This window comes from Brienomyrus brachyistius, chromosome 11 (assembly GCF_023856365.1).
Source record: "Brienomyrus brachyistius isolate T26 chromosome 11, BBRACH_0.4, whole genome shotgun sequence".
Taxonomy (NCBI): domain Eukaryota; kingdom Metazoa; phylum Chordata; class Actinopteri; order Osteoglossiformes; family Mormyridae; genus Brienomyrus; species Brienomyrus brachyistius.
This window is the reverse complement of record NC_064543.1, coordinates 17,573,693-17,591,534: the sequence shown is the minus strand read 5'-3', so window position 1 is coordinate 17,591,534 and position 17,842 is coordinate 17,573,693. Positions and strand designations below refer to the sequence as shown.

The 17,842-nt window shown below is 40.4% G+C and overlaps 1 protein-coding gene across 1 annotated transcript in view; it reads right to left on the bottom strand.

The window, feature by feature from the left end:
- Positions 1-13,669, bottom strand: part of cdh11 (cadherin 11, type 2, OB-cadherin (osteoblast)) — a 48,713-nt gene extending 35,044 nt beyond the window's left edge. Inside the window, exon 1 of the mRNA XM_049030741.1 lies at positions 13,011-13,669. The gene's annotated coding sequence lies outside the window, so the exon portion shown is untranslated. The remainder of the gene's footprint in view (positions 1-13,010) is intronic.
- Positions 13,670-17,842: the final 4,173 nt, after the last annotated feature.

Here is a 17,842-nt window from a genome sequence, read left to right as displayed (position 1 = left end):
AAAGATAATTTTAATTCAATGCTCGGCCCCCCTGTCCCTGGAGCAATTGGGGTTAAGGGTCTTGCTCAAGGGCACAATGGTGAAATCCCACTGTCAACCCTGGGGTTAAATCAGTGACCTTTGGATCACAGAAGCAGCATCCAACCCAGGGCCACACATTGACCCCGTAGTTTTGCATTTAACTGCATAGCAACTGCTGTGCGAGGTAAGACTCATCTCAAAAAAAGACCATTTCTTGATTCCCATAAGACATCATCCACCATTGTGTCTCACCACACATTGAACAGACAGGAACAGAATAAGACCACTGGACAGAGTGTCTGTGTTCCACCCCTCACAGCCAGAAATGATTAGTGTATCCTTGAAACCATAATTAATGAAATTAAATGTCCAAATATCTTTAGCATGGAAAGCAGGACAGAGCTGCAGTATAAATGCTTTGTGTCTTCATATGCATCGTCGCTGGTTTTTATTTTAGAAGTCATCCTGGAAAATAAATAAATTACAGGGTGACATGTTGGGTTTTCCATATGTCAGGAGCCAGCCAGACTATGGAAAATACTCCATCACGGCAAAAGCCTATTAAAGGCTTTAGGACCCAGAATCTTTCACCGATTCTCTGGTTTCAGAGAACTGCTCCATTGAACCCTATCGAGATATGGGAGGCATTGGTGCAGGTGCTTTTGCCAGGCTTATATGATGTGTGTGCATGTGTGTGTGTGTGTGTGTGTGTGTGCGTGTGCATGTGTCTGTGTGCAAGGCAGGTTTCCATGAGCGACACACAGTCTGCCACTGCAAATCTGTTTCAGTATTCTCAGCTGAAAACCCAGACTCATTTCTTAATGACTTTCCAATGCATTCAGATAGCTTAGATTATCTCTCTCTCTCTCTTTCTCTCTATCACACTCTATTTTTCTGTCTGGCTCTTTCTGCACCTCTCTCTACCACCACCATCCACCACCCACCCATTCACAGAGTCTGTATGTGCTGAATTGCTTTCAGTCCAAGAGCTGGTGATAAATAACAGGGTCAGCCTTCCATTAGCGCCACGTGCGGTAGAAAGTTACCCTGCGCTGTGAGGGGCTTACCGTGTACCACAGAGGCACCAGAACCACAACTCGGCCCTCAGGGAGACGAATCTGGCATAATTATGAATGTATGGCGATTTATAAGCAGACAGCTGAGACAACTTAGATTAAAAGTCCACAAGAGCAGCACTGCCATGTGGAACAGGTAGGTCACACTTGATAAAGGCCTCTGCCAAGTCAATTTGAACAACATCCAAAAGAATCATTTCATTCTCCTGGCTTTTGCCCAAAGCTTTCCTGTTGAGGCTTTTTATCCATAAACCGGGCCTTAAAATCCATAAAAGCCTTCATCGTTCTACACAGCTGGCTAGCTTCACCCCTTAGGACAGGCCCGCTCAAGACAACCAGCCGGACTCAGCGAACCTTGCTCAGTGTTGAGTCATGGGTCAGCTCCGCCATTTGAACCTTTGCACCTTCTCCGGCTTGACTCCCGTACAGCAAATAAGTAACGCGTATCTTCATGTGTCATCGCGCCGTGTGCCTGTTTCCTGGCTGTCCTTCTGCAGACGCCATTACATTCACGGCACACACAAGCTCCAGGTCCTCTTATCTTGGGCGATGCACCTGAGACCCATTTCACAGAGACAGTGCCAGGGGGAATGGTTATCTGAATGCTGGTGCCCTGGCCCCTGGGACTCTGCGAGCAGAAAACAGACAAGAGAACACAGGGAGCAGAAAGTCCTAAAGATGCGGCACTCCCACGAAGCAGTGATGTAAAAATCTACAAGAACAGTACCATTATTTCCTACAGAAACAAGTATCTAACATTACTACTAACACTACTAAAACGGAAGGGTTTATACGAGTACAAATATACTACTGCCTTGTGTGCACCGGCCTGGTACTCCCGTTTCCTCTCGCAGTCCAAAAACGTGCAATTAGGTGAATTGGCACCTTTAAATTACCTACTGTGTGCCTTGTGATAGACTAGCATTCCATCTGGAGTGTCCCCCTGCCTTGTGCCGTATTGAAATACACGGAAAACAGTTTTCAAGGGTTTAATTTACAAAGCTATATTACCCTGTCAAAAACCTAATTTTGTCATCTCCGAGGTAACATACCTACATACCTCGCCCAAATTGAGGATCAGAATACTTAAAAGTCTCCAAGGACAACGGCTCTCGACGTGTCAGCCTTTCTGCATAACGGAGATCTAGCAATATGGTGCAGGAGCAGACCACCATCAATCGTTTAATGAGTATACGGGCCAGTCTGGTCATTTGCTTACTCAGAAAGTGCTTTGGAGGCAAAAGTTAAGCTAACCAAGGGTAGGCCAGAAACTCGCTCCTTAACAATATATGGTGGCTGTCTCTTTGAAATGCTTGACCCAGCAGGTAGATTCAGATCATGCATGAAACAAATTGGCCTGCTGAAATTGTCTTTTGCTGTCCTTGGATAAGCTGCAGACAGAATTCCAGAACTTTCCTTGGATAAATGCAATGTTATTGTCAATTCTATTCTGTGAAAGGATCTAATCAAGAAAGTATTTTTAAAAGAGCGTTTCCCATGATAATTGGTTTATAATGAGGAAAAAATATTGTTTATTGAATATGTATATGTTTAAGTGAATTATCAGGCAATTAAAAACATTATTCCAGATGCAGCAATACACACAAACCACCCTAACCATTCCTTGGGGTAGTTATGGAGTTTCAATGCAAAAGAGCTTAATAAAAACTCATGTCAGGTCAATGCTAACGTATCTGGATTTCCACGGTGGGGGGGTTGGGGGGGGCTGGAGATCTCCATCTACAAGAATAATGGCAGAGTGGGATAAAGCATTACAGGAAGGCGAGGCCTTTAAGAAGCGCATGAAGAGAGCGGCCTTTTAGCATGACAGTAAACGGAGGCATGTCCTTATTTCTCCTCTGATCTTCTCAGTACCTGACGGGGTGGTCTGAGGCAGTATCAGAAGGGGTGAGCTGTGTCCCACCAGACTGTCATGTTAATGAACCCCCCCCCCCTTTCTTAAAGCAGCCCCAATCTGGCCAGTGGCTTTGTCAGGAAAACATGGATCTTTAACCCTTCGCATTGTCTCCATTTGTGGCCCCTTTGTTCCCCAATTTGCACTGTTACAGCAATGCCAACATAATAAAGGAAGGGAACTTTGTTTTTTTAACGACACTCCGGCCGTTCCTCATGGACCACGACATCTGTGAACAGGGGGCCTTTATGGGCTGATTTGCAGGGAGACGCCTCAACCTTTATTTCCCTCTTCAAAAAAAAAACGAATCACTTCAGAGCATCTTAACGCTCTAACCTAAGTAATTTCAATGAATTTTCCTTTATGATTATCCTAACTACTAGATGTTGGCAAGTTATTGTACTTTCGACATTTTTTTGCTTTGACAAGTACTTCGAATCTGGAGCTCTTACAAGGAGTCCTACAGCGTACAATACTTGAAGAGGCAGTAAGAGCTTACGGGAATGGAAATTAACTTTGGAATCGGTGCTGGATCTTTCAAGTAAATGCATGATACCTTAATGCCACTTTCAGATGTACATGGAGGAAACCACCCATTTGTCCACCAATGGAAAAAGCACTTTCATTGCTTTTATCGCGAGGCAAACAGCACTGGTGCAGAAATCCAAATGGATCCTAACAATGCAGCGTGCAGCAAGCAGGTTTTAATAGGTGGCTACTTCAGCTGCGTGAATGGATTCACTGATGTACGGCTGGTCTTCTCACTCAGTGAAGCAGGCTGTAATAGATGCAAGGGGAAAATCGCAAGCAGTTTATCTCCATTCCTTTTCTTTTTTTAAACAAAAAAAAAACCCTCCATCGCCAGTCACCCGTTCCGTCTTGTTTTACTCACTAGTTGTCTTTCAGCAAGGATTGCAATGGGAACTGACAGCCTGAACGTTCCTAAAAAAAAGAATCTTGCATGTTGACAGCGGGATAGCCCATGGTCACACACGACCGGGAAGCCCTTCGAGCCTAAAATGCCGAGCAGAGGCCGAGCCGGACTGAATCCCCATTGTTTCTTGTTGATAAAGAGATTAGGAGCTATGAAAAGAGGTGAGGGGGGATCTCACAGCATCTTAGATTCATGGATGAAAGGCCCATTGTAGTATTGGTGCACATCATGGCTAACCGGGGCACTTCACAAGCAAAATAGTGGACAATAGAATTCCTGTGTCGGAACAAAACGATCCTTGTCTGCTCAAAGGTTTATCTCCCTCATTTACAAATGTATGCTTTTGTCGCCCAAGAATCTCTGCCATTAGGCAAACCAATATAATCGAAATAGAATAACTCGTTAAAAAATTTCCAAAGATTTTGGAGGGTGGCGCTATGAATATCTCATCAATATTGGCTCATCTGGGAAAGCTAACAAAGAAAAAGTCATGTAACGCCAAAATGAAATAATAATAATAATAATAATAATAATAATAATAGTAAAATATTCCAGAACGAATCTGGTTTAGCACAGAGGAACAAAATGCAGTTCTAATGGATTTTTCCACTGCTTTTTCTGCTCGCTTTTAAGGTCCATCGTGTTGTCGGAATTTGCATGTCAAAGAGAAAAGAAACAATATGAGAGAAGTGCCAGATGTTCCAGTACAATCGCATTCATATGTAAGCTGTGTGTTGACTTGTTCCTTTCGGCCATTGTTTCCTGTTTTGCCCTTGAAGGACACTAGGTTTACGAATGTGTAAATCCGAATAATTAAACGAAAAGGACACATATGAGCCATTAGATTTCCTGTTCAAATGACCTCAGTCTCCCGCAAAAATAATAATAAGTTGCACTTTATTCCATTCGCACATTACTCATAATTTCAGTGTTGTGAAATCACCAGAGGATTGTGAAAATCAGAATTCCTCAACCAGTCATAGACCAAAACCTTGCACTCTTGCAGATAATTATAAATTTACATCAAAGCTGAAAGATTTAAATCGTGATACAGACACAGAGTGTGACACCGACTCAGCTGACAGTCTCAGGGGTACAAAACACTATCAGATGTTAAACAAACAGATCCTTCAAACACCCTTATCCTCAGGTTTTTGCTGCTATTGTACACATTATTATACCCATGCAAGCAATCAGAGCATCTAGTCTTACCTACGGCATTGACTGCAAAAATGGAAAATGGTGCGCCACCCAGAATTTGAGCCCAGGCACTGACAAGGCCTTGGTCTGTGGGATCACTTTCCTCCCCTGTTTAAAATGCTTCGCTGCCTCCCAGGACGTCCCCTGCCTGCTCTGCATTGAGAATAAAGTGACCGCTGTTTGTTAGCCGTTCACGCCCCTTTCTGACTTTAAATGATGGCAATTTTGCATCTTCTGTTTCAAGAGAAAGCCGTTTCTTCATACGACATCCTACTAACATGCACCGTGTGGGTACGCATGACGGTCAACAGGCCCGGGTATCCTTGTAATCCTTCGTCGAGGTATTTTGAAGTTGTCTAAATGACGTACGGGGCACATTCACAAATGGAACCTGCAGAGCCGACCGTGATGCAGCTTCACTTCAGATCCGATGTAAGTGCATTAGCTAGCGCAGCAAAATTTTGTAAATATGTAATTTATCTAGAGGGATCCATTTGCTAAGGTGGCTTTAATACCAGTTGACAGGGCAATGCCTGTTGTCCGGTGGGGGAGTGGGGGAGTGGGGTCGACTCTCCATTATGGGTTGGAAAGAGCAAAGAGGCTGCTAATGTTCATCGTCTGAATGGGGCAAAGGAGAGAGATGGGCAAGGTGGGTGGATGTACAGTATGCATGAGGTTCAGAATTCTTCATTACTGCCGCACCTGACATTCTGAGATGCTTGTGGCTCTTGACCTCTCCTTCAATTCAAGGCCCGTGGACCCTGTGGCCACATTAAATATTGAGAGGTAGTAAGGCTGCAGGTTTATGAAGATGCTGCATAAGACCAGCAAAAAATGAAACATCTATTGATCTGCAAGTCCTTCCATATACTTCACGTGGCATCAATTCTGAAGCTTAATATCTGATTTTATATACATATTACACTGACTCCTTCAGTGAGACTGGTACTCAGGAGAAGTTCAAAGCTCTATTAAGACAAAGTAGGAATTGGGTGAAACACGTACACAGGTCTTTTAAGAGGTTTGTGTACTATAAGACATGTTATGATTGAAAAAAATGGATTCTGAACAAGCATAGCTAATCAGTGTCAATTCAGCTAATGTTACACTACTTTATACTTTATTACTGATATATACATGCCAGATTTTTCCAATGTAAGGACAGCGGTACTTGAATAACTGACAAGGCAGCAGTCCATAATCAGGATCATATTCATCTTGATTCTGAAGAGCTGCTTGCGTGGGGATCCTCAGCTTTAGCTCTGCATGGTACATCTTTCTGTTCAGGTTGTAGCTAATGAAGGTGCAGTTTGCCCAATTATGTTTCTCAATCTACTTTTTACACAGTTTTGATGAGAAGGGTATCCCACAACAAGGAGAAAATTGCACTAAAGTCTGTGACAATGGCTAGCTGTGTCAGATTATGTAAACACGCATAAGTGTTAATGAATGATGAATTTATATCAGCATTTATGTACATAGGTACTAAAAGCAGCTTATGTACATTCATTATATAGTAGAATTTTAAGATCAAATTCCAGCGTGCGATACAATAATCGATAATTTCAGGAATTGAAAACAATATTATGATCATCTAGCTAGATAATTTCTTTCATTAACCTGCTCTCAGTAAGCAGTTAAATATTAAATCTAACCACATATATCACTGCATTTTTTTATGTTTTATTTTCTTCCAAATTAAAGCAAAGATTTGAAGATATGCTCGCAGAGAAAAACTTTCGGGGTAAAAAAGTTTCAGAAAGCTTGGTTATGATCTGTGAACCAGAATGATAGTAAGCATTGATTTTCCAGTGGCGTTTGGTCAGAATTACAGCGGAATTCGGCAGGGGGGGTAATTCAAATAGCTGGTTTGCCACATGGGCTCTAAAAGACCAATTCATTTTTCCTGTTGCTTTTTTCTTGCTTTTTATTGGGGGTGGCAGTGTGTGATGGTGGAAAGTTGGGAGGATGTGGGTGGGGAACTTCAGCTTAAGTTGATTGCAGATGTGGGGTGATTTAATGGTGCATGTTATTACACATAAATCTATTGCTTCTCACCGAGAGGTACTGACCAGCCTGTGAGCACAATAGCAGTTTGGTAACAACAAAGAAGCACTAAATAATTTTCATTCTACAGAAGTAAAAAAATGCAGGACCTGGTCGGGAACCATCCTCCATAGCTCAAAATTATGTTTTCATTTCAAAGACTAGAAAAATCGGGGCTGCATGTAGACTAGCTAGTCTTTCCATAAATTCAAGCCACCATCATTTATAAGCTGTAATTTAACTATCCATTCATCCATCCATCCATCCATCCATCTATACTTTTTTCCATACCCACCTATCCAATACAGGGTCATTGGGGCTAATCCTAGGAAACATGAGACACAAGAAACACTGGACAGGATGGCAGTTCTTACCATTAAACATAATTACTATGTATCACTGTTCTGTTCTGTTGAACTGAAAAAAAAATATTTTACACTGTATTTGTTAATCCTGTGCAATCTTGTTTCAAAGACAGCATTGAGAACATTACAAATTTAAAAGATTCCCATGAAAGTCAGCATCATATACTGGGAGCCCTGGTTCAGTTTCAAATCCCACAATTGAAAATGAAAGAAATCCGATAGGAGAACAGGCCTACACACTTTCCTGATTACGTAAGGCAGTGTTGTTTCCAGTAAATCTCAAGGTAAATAAATGAGCTAATAAAAGCACTTCATTGATTCCTCAGAAAAAAATGCTTTTCCCCCTCAAATATAAGACATGAAACACATTCGGTTTAAAAGACAGTGAGTGACTAATGCAAACTCTACTGGCTCAGAGTTAGATGTGCCTTTTCAGGCAAAGCAAAGGGCAACAAATTAATTGTGGTGATGACATTCATATCCACAGACAGATGTACCTAAGAAAAGCAACTTCAGTGATGCGGTGTGTCCAAAAATATCAAAAATGACATTGCAAGCTATGTGACCCAGAGATTTTTTATTTTTTTTTAATCCCTTATTAGGCATAAGAGTGAGTAGATGACTGAAAGCCAGCAGGTTTGTGCATGTGCTGCTCAGTGGTGGAGGTGTGGCCAACAAGCCAGTCAAAGAAACTGAAGCTGAGGACAAATCAATGAATTCCATTTGTCATGATTCAAAGGGGTTCAGTCACTTATTGGTGCAGAGATCAAAAAAGAGGGGAATGACAACTGCATTTCTAAGGTTTGTGGATCAGTTATGCATTTGTCAAAATTCATGTTTACGCGGTATTGTGGATCATGTGACCATAACGCGTTCGTATAATTGCACTTATATTGAATTGCACTTATACTGGAACAACTGTATACCATGGGCGTGGCCGCCATTAAATCTGAGGGGGATGTGTCCCCCCCACATTTCATAATTATTTGTTTGGACCCCCCCCACATTTAACATAAAATATTAGTTATATGCCAGTGTGTCCCCCTCACATTCAAAATGTTTCTAACACCCCCTGCTGTATATTATTTACATAAAATCTGAGACTGACAAAAAAATGCATAATCTGAGAGAATGCACCTAAAACTGTAACCCTTCCCTCTGCTGTAAGATACTTTGAATGAAGGTATTTGATGAATGTCACATGGGGCCTGGAACCCATGCCAGGCGGCATAGTGCACAAGGCAAGAGTAAAGCTTAGACAGGGTGCCAGTCCATCACAGGGCACCTTCACAACCTCATATGCCAGCTAAGCTAAGTGTATGAGTTTGGACTGATTAAGGAAACCAGAAGACCTGGAGGGAACCCATCGAACATGCACAGTCCGTGCACACACATGCACAAGGCAAAAGCAGGATTCAAACCCCAAACGTACAATGGAAGAACTCACTGAGGCTCCATGCCATCCTGGATTCCGCAATGACACTAATTAAATAACTATGAACAAAATTATACCATTTATAACAAGGTTCTTTTTTATATAAAAAGGATGGAGCAAAACTATTTCAAACCAAATTAAAAACTGACAATTAGGTCGTATACAATATTTATAACTTGCTTTGACCGTGATTTTATGATAAAGTTATTTTATGAAAAGTGTATATTAATCACAATCTTTCGCATAGAAACTCAGAAGTAAAAATGTTAGCCTCTCATTGATGATAATGATGATGATTATTGTTCTTGTTGTTGTTGTTAATGCTCCTTATGCTGCATGGATTCAATTATTAGTAGCTATACTGAATGAGAATACTTGATAATTGAGAAATATAACTTTATTCCTAACATCCATCCATCCATCCACCTTTTATGAGCAGTCATGATGGTATTCCATATACCATCATACTTCCAGAGTATCATTAACCGTCAAACAGTACATACCAGAGATTAAAGAAGGACACTTTTAACTGGCTGCATCTCAGGATGCCCACTTTTAAGGCATGATACTACAGCAAGCCGCACAGGAACTCCCTGGTAGGTATCATGAAAAAAGTTCCATATAAATTTCATTATTGCTTGCCACCCTTTCTGAAGATGACCGCTTTTCTGTCACACGCCCACACTGCGATTAGTAAAGCAGTTCTCATCAGCTCACCACAAGACCGCTCTGTACAGAAAGAGGCATAATTCTCCTTGTATGGAGTCAAGCACCCTATTATTAGTGACTCGGAGTGAAGTAACGGAAGCAGTCCTTTCACCTCCCCCTGCCGTCCTCCGACACAGTGACATGCACACTTGTACCCTCACAGAAACATCAAAATAAACTTTATTTGTTCATGAACTGTTACGGACTCCTTCCTTCTTTTTTAGACTCAGCTTATTTAATCCTTGTCTTGTCCCTGAGTTTAGATTCATCTCGCAATGCCTCTCAATTCACTATTTCAGCTTTCTTACACTTCACTGCTTATGGATAACGTTGGGGACATGAACAACCCGCACAGAACAACGTCACCAAAACCCAATTTTCCACCAGATAGAACGAGTAAACAAAAATGTGATCTATTTACTTGAAGAATACCCAACATTCAATAACAGAGCGCACAGACAATGATACTAATAAACATTTTCAGGGTTAAACTAAGGCCCAAAATTGCTAAGTACTGATTTACAGTGATGCCAAGTAATACTGACCAAGGATTTTTCCATATATATATATAGATACATCCCATATGATCATACTGCTGGTAGAAGCCTGGTAAATGTCATCTTTTTCAGATAAACCAACCATTGTACGGATCCAACAGGAAAAAAAAAACAAAAAAGTGACAGAAGATAAGGTGTTAAATCCTGATAACCACCTATTAGGAAGTGTACAAAGATCTGTGGATGTGTCGGAAATCCATAAAGGGAACAGAATGGCACATTGTGACATGCATATTAAAGCGTACTGGGATTTAGTGATCTGATTCCACAGTGCTCTGAGAATTAAAACTATCATTGTACCAGCTAACTACCAGAAGCACAATGTATCTGGAACATCGCATATACGATTATGTACAGAGAACCAGGATGTTATTGACAGTTACGCTTTATCAAAACTAAAGTACCTCTCAAAAGGCTCAGTCTTACTGTTGTTTTTTGGAGGCAGAATCCCTTCGAGTGGTAGCATAACAAATGCATTAGTTTGTTGAAAATGATCGAGTCTCCTCTTCCATCGACCCACCACGATGTGATTGGGGTAGTACTGGGCCAGGCAGGAAACAGTAGCTTCATTTTTAGCCCCCCCTTCAGCACTCCAAGGTGGTAATGTGACACTGAAGGTAACAGAAGCCACTGACTAGAAAGATGTTAATCCTGACAAAGTGCCACAGCATTAGCCTGGGCCGCAGCTAGATTGAATTCTGCGTCCCTGGGGACCACGGGCTGTACCGGCGATGGCGCTTCATCATTCTGAGTACCCCTTGGAGACGATAGCTTGTGTGCAAACTGGGGTAGTGCATTAAAGGGCGACAGTGCCCTCTATTGAAAACCCACAAACATTCACATTTTTAAAACATTTCAATGGCTTCCTATTCGCCGTGCTGTTCGGTATAATGGTAAGAAAGTCTTTGCTGTATTATACTTAACAGGGCGCTAAAGAAATTAAGGGGTGGTTTAATTAATAATGCTTAACATACTGCTACAGAATCGTATTAGAACTGCTCAAAATAAATCTGTATGCGTCCGTTTTTACGTCTCACATGCATAGAAGTATCATACAGTGCACTTATGTCAGAAATATAAATGAATCGATTTTAATCTCTTACCTGTAATGTGCTGCCACGCTGCAGTGACCTGGTCAATGCAGAGAACTATTTAGGTAAAAAAAAATACAGCTATTTTCAGTAGTAAGAGCCAGTAGGACAAATCGTTCACCTTATGAATCGAAAACTAAAACTAAATTGAAATAATTGCATGTTCCGCTTTTTCGACCAGTTCTAACCATTTGGAATAAAATGACGCAGTAGCAGCCTCTCTGGAGTATATGTTTATTGTAGGTGTAGCTGAAATTATATATTTTATAATGATGAAAAGAAATGGAAATAGGGGTGGCTTTCAGTAATTCCGCGCTAAAGACCTCCGCGTTCGGTTTAGGGACGGGGTAGGGAATGGGAAGATGGGGGGGGGGGAGTATGGGAGATGAGGGTTATTCCCTTCGCCGAGCAGTGCTGACGGTGGGCAGGGGTCTTGCAGGAAAAAAGTAATATATAAATATATATACATCTAACAGTTCGAATACTATATAGGCCTATATCTACATCTATTATCTATTATATACATCTTATCAGAGTCACATATGATAAGCAGTTTTATTATTTAAACAAAATCTTTGGTTAGAGACGGATTTATTTCATTTTATTCAAAAATAAATTTGTTAATCATTGGAGTAGCTCTGGATATCTCTACAGTAGTTTCTTTCACAAGGTTTGCGAATTCCCTAAATTCTCAGGCGAACAATTTTAACATAGTTAATGAAAACCTTCATTCCTAAGAGGCCAGTAACTATTCAAAACTCATTCAAATAGAACCACAAGCCCAAGTAATACGAAAACGCAATCAACTTGCCAAAATGTAACCAAAATATCGAAGCAGGAGATTAAGTTAAGTACCCTCTTTGTAAAATAGTTTGAGAAATCACGGTATGAATAACAATGATCAGTACCCCTTCACAGGGTACAGTTCGCCAATCTTAGGTTTTTGTGAGCTGGACGTTTTAACTGAATGGCTATTACCCTTCAAGTTTCAGCTCATGTTTACACAAACTACAATTAAAATAATATTTTTAAGTATCATTGCTGGTTAAAAGTCGTTTTATCCGAAAATATAAAACTGAAAGAATTAACCCGCTTTGAAATAATAATAATAATAATAATAATAATAATAATAATAATAATAATAATAATAATAATTGACATAGAATGCCAGTATGTATTACTTTTTCTTACTCTGACAACACTAGTCCTCAGAATTTTTCAGCAAATGCCAGTTTCAAACAAACAGGAAAAACATAATTGAGGGGGAAAAAAGCAATAATTATATGTAGCAACTAAATTCAGTATACACGTGTGTATTGTGTGAGATGCGTTCTCCTTACATAAGGGTCTCACAAAATGTAGCGCTTAAACAGTGCGAACGGGGGGCATCCTCGCTGCCTGTAATCAGTATGCTTCGGATGTGTTTCCCTGCGTGCTGCGAAAGGAATGGGCTGTCCTCTAGCCCCCCAGTTAGCGAGGAAGACAAGTCTCATTTTGCCAAGATATCAAAAACGATACCGCTTTAATCTCAAGTCTAAATCGACTCGAATGAGTTATTCGTCGCGCCAAGAAAAGCGTAAAAATGTAGAAGAGTAGTATTGTGCGTGTTTTCCAAAAATAAACAAATAAATAAATAAATATCCAAATCTTATGACCTCTTACCTTAAAAAATCTGCCAGACACAGTTCCCTCACCACCGTCTCCCCAAAAGAAGTCCCATTAGCGACTGGAGAATGCGACAACTCGTACTTCTGTCAGGGTATGGAGATGAACATCCAAAACTGCTAGTCTTTGAATTAACACTCCAGGTACAATATTGCTTTAGTGCGAGTTTATGCAGTAAACGTGGAATAATGCCGGTGTTGAGTAAAAAAAATTAAAAATAATAAAGGTAAAATCGGAAGGTGACAAGGTGCTGAAAGACAAGACTGGAATAGCAGAATAAAATATTAGTTCCCCCAGCGATCGATGCTTTGCAAGCGCTCCGCAGAGCGCACGTCCTCGCTGCCTTCTCACCGAAACGAAATGACGCTCATCGCAATGCAATGCAATGCAATGCAAGCGGCTCGGCTCTGCCGTCGGTGACTAAGTATAGTCTGTCCCCCTTTTTTTGGGTTTCCAGATGGAAGCAGTTTCTCATCTGTCACACGGTCCCAGGCAGTGCAGGATAAGAGCTTGAATGGTTAAATGTGCGTTCGGGAGCCGTCCAATCAGAGCGGGCGGATGGAGGCAGAGCCCTCCCAGGGGACCGGGCGCTCCGGAGGAAAGACTGGGACAAAACGCACATCTTCCCCAGACCCCCGCTTGGAGACCGTCGCCGCTGCAAATGCAACAAAGCGCAACTCAAATTGTTCACTAAACTTCCTCGTTTGCTTGTTGCTTTTCAGCAGAACTTGAGGAGATCCCCCTAAACGCCGGAATCGAGTTTCCCCGCCTTTTCAGACTTAAATAAATGTCCAAATTGTCACATCAGTAAAGTGAAACGACCGGTGCTATTGCACTGGACGGCGCAAAAGACGGAAGTTCGTTTAGTGTCTGGCGTGCCGGCTGATGAATACCTGTCACAAAGGAACCCACGCCTTCAATGTTAAGTGGAAACTGCTCCTGCATCCATCCTATACTTCTACGAGGCTTTATACTTATTTGTTTGCAGTTGAAGACAGCTTTACACTCCCTTATTAAGATTCCCCGGTGGATACCATATATGCGCAATTATATACACTCTTGGCTACAGGGAGGGATCATTTTTGATATACGCTATTTCCTCTAAATAACATAGCGTCGAAACCAATTTAAATGGTCAAGCACAATGTTATTAAGCTTTTTGCTAAGTTATACGAGAAAGTGCTTGCGTAAATATGACTAAAAATGTATATCTACCCGTCTCAGAGATACTTTTCACGTATAAAGTAGCTTTCCTGCAGTCTTAGTATTAACAAAAAGTGCACCTACGAGATTTGGTAAAAAAGTCTTAAAAGAGTCTGAATTGTGTATTTAAGGCTAGTATTGCTTCGGTAGTGAGCTGTTTGACAGAAGTTTATGATAGTTTATCTTAATCTGTACTCAGCCGGGGACGTTTGATAAGAGCTTTAATCGGACATTAAATAAATAAAGAAAGGAATCCTGGCGGCCTCATTCCGAGCATGACAGCTCTGTGAGCGGCCATGAATGATAACTGTCGAGCTGTCCACTTCGGACGCGGATAAATCAAACCGTTTCATTTGCTTGAGTGTTAAATGCACTAGCCTAAAGTATTCTGAACTGTGAAACTAAACAGCTAACTTTCATCTTACTCTCAGCGTCATTTGTTTAGGGGGCGCAAACGAGAGAGTGAAAAAAATCATAAAAAATACATTAGATTACAGGATTACAGTCATTTACACTAGTTTTGATATCTCAGTACTTTTCCTATGAAAGAGATTCGAGCTGCTTAGTTGTATGTTTCTAATACAAATGTGCCAAAATGTGTTTCCTATACTGCTATTTGGGGGGGGGGGGGGGGGGGTTCGCGTAAATCTTACCTTTGTTGTACGCCCAAAAGAAACCAAGTTAGGATGGCCTCAAACCCACACCAGCAATGTATATGAAAATGAAGATTAAAAAAAATGTTAAGTCTAATGTGATCGAAAAGTTTGCACTTCTCAAAATTACGATAAAACAACATCAGAGAAGAAATCACAGGGTATCTTACCTTTAATTATGTGTTATCTTCAAACTGTTTCTGCTACTTTCTGCTGAAACATTAACTATATAGAACAATTTGGGGTTTAAGGTTGTGTTTATATCAGTGGGTAGGGCACAGCACTGTCGATCTGTTGTGTGGCCTCGCGTTGACCTGTTCCCCGACCATCCCTAAGGTTACAAAACACCTTCTCTATTACAAATAACTGACTGTAAAACAATGTAAGACTGTTTGATGTTTTCTGTGGTTTATGGGAAGCTGAAGGAATTTTCGTGCAAGTTCTCAAATATTTTGAATAAACGTAACAAATGAATTGCCGTGCTTCTATTCTGATCAGATCAATCAGATGATTGATTTCCATATTGTCAATAGTATTGATTGATAATGCTCTACCTAATAAATGTAAAGTACATAGACAGCACCACATTTGGCTGGTGTAAAAATCTGCATCCAGTCTGGCATCAGTTTAACTCTACTATGTGTCTGCATTGCTGTCATAACACCAGGAAACTATTCACATAATCCAGCTCTTATTTCCATTTGACAAGGAGGATGGTGAACAATAAATTCTGTCAGATTATTTGGCTGTCTTATGACTGAGTTAGGCTGTTGCTTCAGTAATGGATTTACTGATCACAGTTTTCTTCTTAGCTGGGCCCATTTTGAAAGGGAAAAAGAGACTGCTTCTGAAGTGTCACTGCATGTCACTGCTTCTGAAGTGTCACTGCATGATAACGTTGTAATCAATTACACATTCCGTTTTTATCTGCTTGTGTTAAGGAGACATTAGACAGGTATCTTCTTCATGTTTCATTTAACTGCATCACGTGGCAACTTTGTTTATTTGTTTGTTTGTTTGTTTGCTCAGTTGTTTATTTTTTGTTTTATTATTATTGGAAATAAAATTGGTGTGTGACCATCTTGAAAACATTTCTCCATTCAGTTTAAGTCATGGGAAATGGCAAATGGAGCAGATTAGCCGCTGCGCAAATGCCACGGTTCCAGGGTCTTTTAATTTGCATTTATCTTTTTGTGGATAACATAGATGAAACATTTTTTTTTTTCGCTAGCTAAAGCTTGACCTGCTTCTCTGAATTCCAGAAAAAAAAGACAAACTTTGATGCCTGTGGCAACATTTAACGGCGTCTGCTGGCCACACAGTGAGACTATAGGATTGATGATTGCAGGGAATGATGGAGAAGAGTCAGATAAACAAGGCAGACCAGTCACAGTCACAGTGGGAGGCTGCATGGTATCGGCTGCAGGGGGAAAGCAGACTGGGGTTCCTTTATTGTCTTAATTAAATCCTCCTTGAATCTAAAATTGTGGAAGACTACTATACTGAGCAAAGAGGCAGGGGGGCAACCCTTGATTGCCTTAATCTCTACAGTAGATAAGCGTTGGGAAAGGTAATGGATGGTTTTGAAGGTTTGGTTTTTACAGTACAGTGCAGACATGAAGGTCTGGATACAGTACAACTTTAAAGAAGAATGTTTTTTAAGATCTTTTACCATTGATTTCTGTTATTTGTCCGGAAAGAAATCCGTCACTGAATGTTCATGTAATAACATGGCATAACTTGATATTGGACAAGCAACTTTTACTTTGTGGTTTGTGCTGAATCTTACAACGGCCTTGGATTCCACAGCTCGTTAATTCCCTTTTATCTTGACTGCAGAGGTAATTCATACATCCAGCATTATGCAGGCATGCTTTCTGCAGCCACCTCAATTAATAATCTAGCAGAAGAATGCCACCGGAACTGGCACGTCAGTCAGCGGTGCCTGCTTAGCTACGAACCAAAGCAAATAAAAACATACTTTTACACATCAACAAAATAAGGCTAACTTCGTTAATAACAAAATTATAGTTATTTGAAATTGAGATACAAATATTTACTCTTCTGGTTCTTCAGTAATGCAGTGAGTTACCTAAAAATACACTGTTTGGATTCAGTGATGGTCAGTGGATCACACATTTTAGGATGTCTGCAGAGTCGTTTCACTGCCCTTGTCATAAAATGATGCATGTTTAGACTTTGACCTCCAAGCAGTGAATTAGAGTCTTACTCTTACAATACTCACTGAAAACTTTTTTTTTTCCCCCAAGAAAAGGAGTTATTTTGGTGGGTGAGAAGTACACAAATTCTACTATGTAAGACAGGCCTAAAAATGAAAAAAAAAAAACCGAAACTAACTCTGCTCTGTGTTACTAAGCATAAAATAGAGTTGCTCCCACAGTGGAGGCTACTGGGGGGGGGGGGGGCTACATTATTTCCCATAATGTAATTCTCCATTCTAATATGAACATTCCTCATTTCTTCACATTTACATTTTACAAAATATAATACTTTAAGGACTTTACATAGGGAGTTATTTGAAATTTTGAAAATTTAAGTTTCACCTGAAATATAACCCGTTTAATGTTGCGTATTTTCAACACTGTAAAGTGTTAGAGGGTTTCACTACTTACATGTATGATTTACACTTCAGAAAAAAACAGATTAAATGTGATTAATCCTCAGCAAAGTAATAGCATTCAAAAGCCAAAATAATCTGATTTAAGATATACAATCATAATATCAATATTCACAAAGATAACAGAAAAAGTATGTTATTACTTTTGTCAGAATTGTTTCATCAGTAATCATCCATCCATCCATCCATCCATCCATCCATCCAATCTTCTCAGCATTTAGGCTACTCAAGGTGGTGTGGGGCACAGGAGTGCCTGTCATCTAATAGTAATATATTGTCTACAAATAGAAATATCCAAAATTCTAAGCTCCAATTGATAATGACAACTGCAGTGA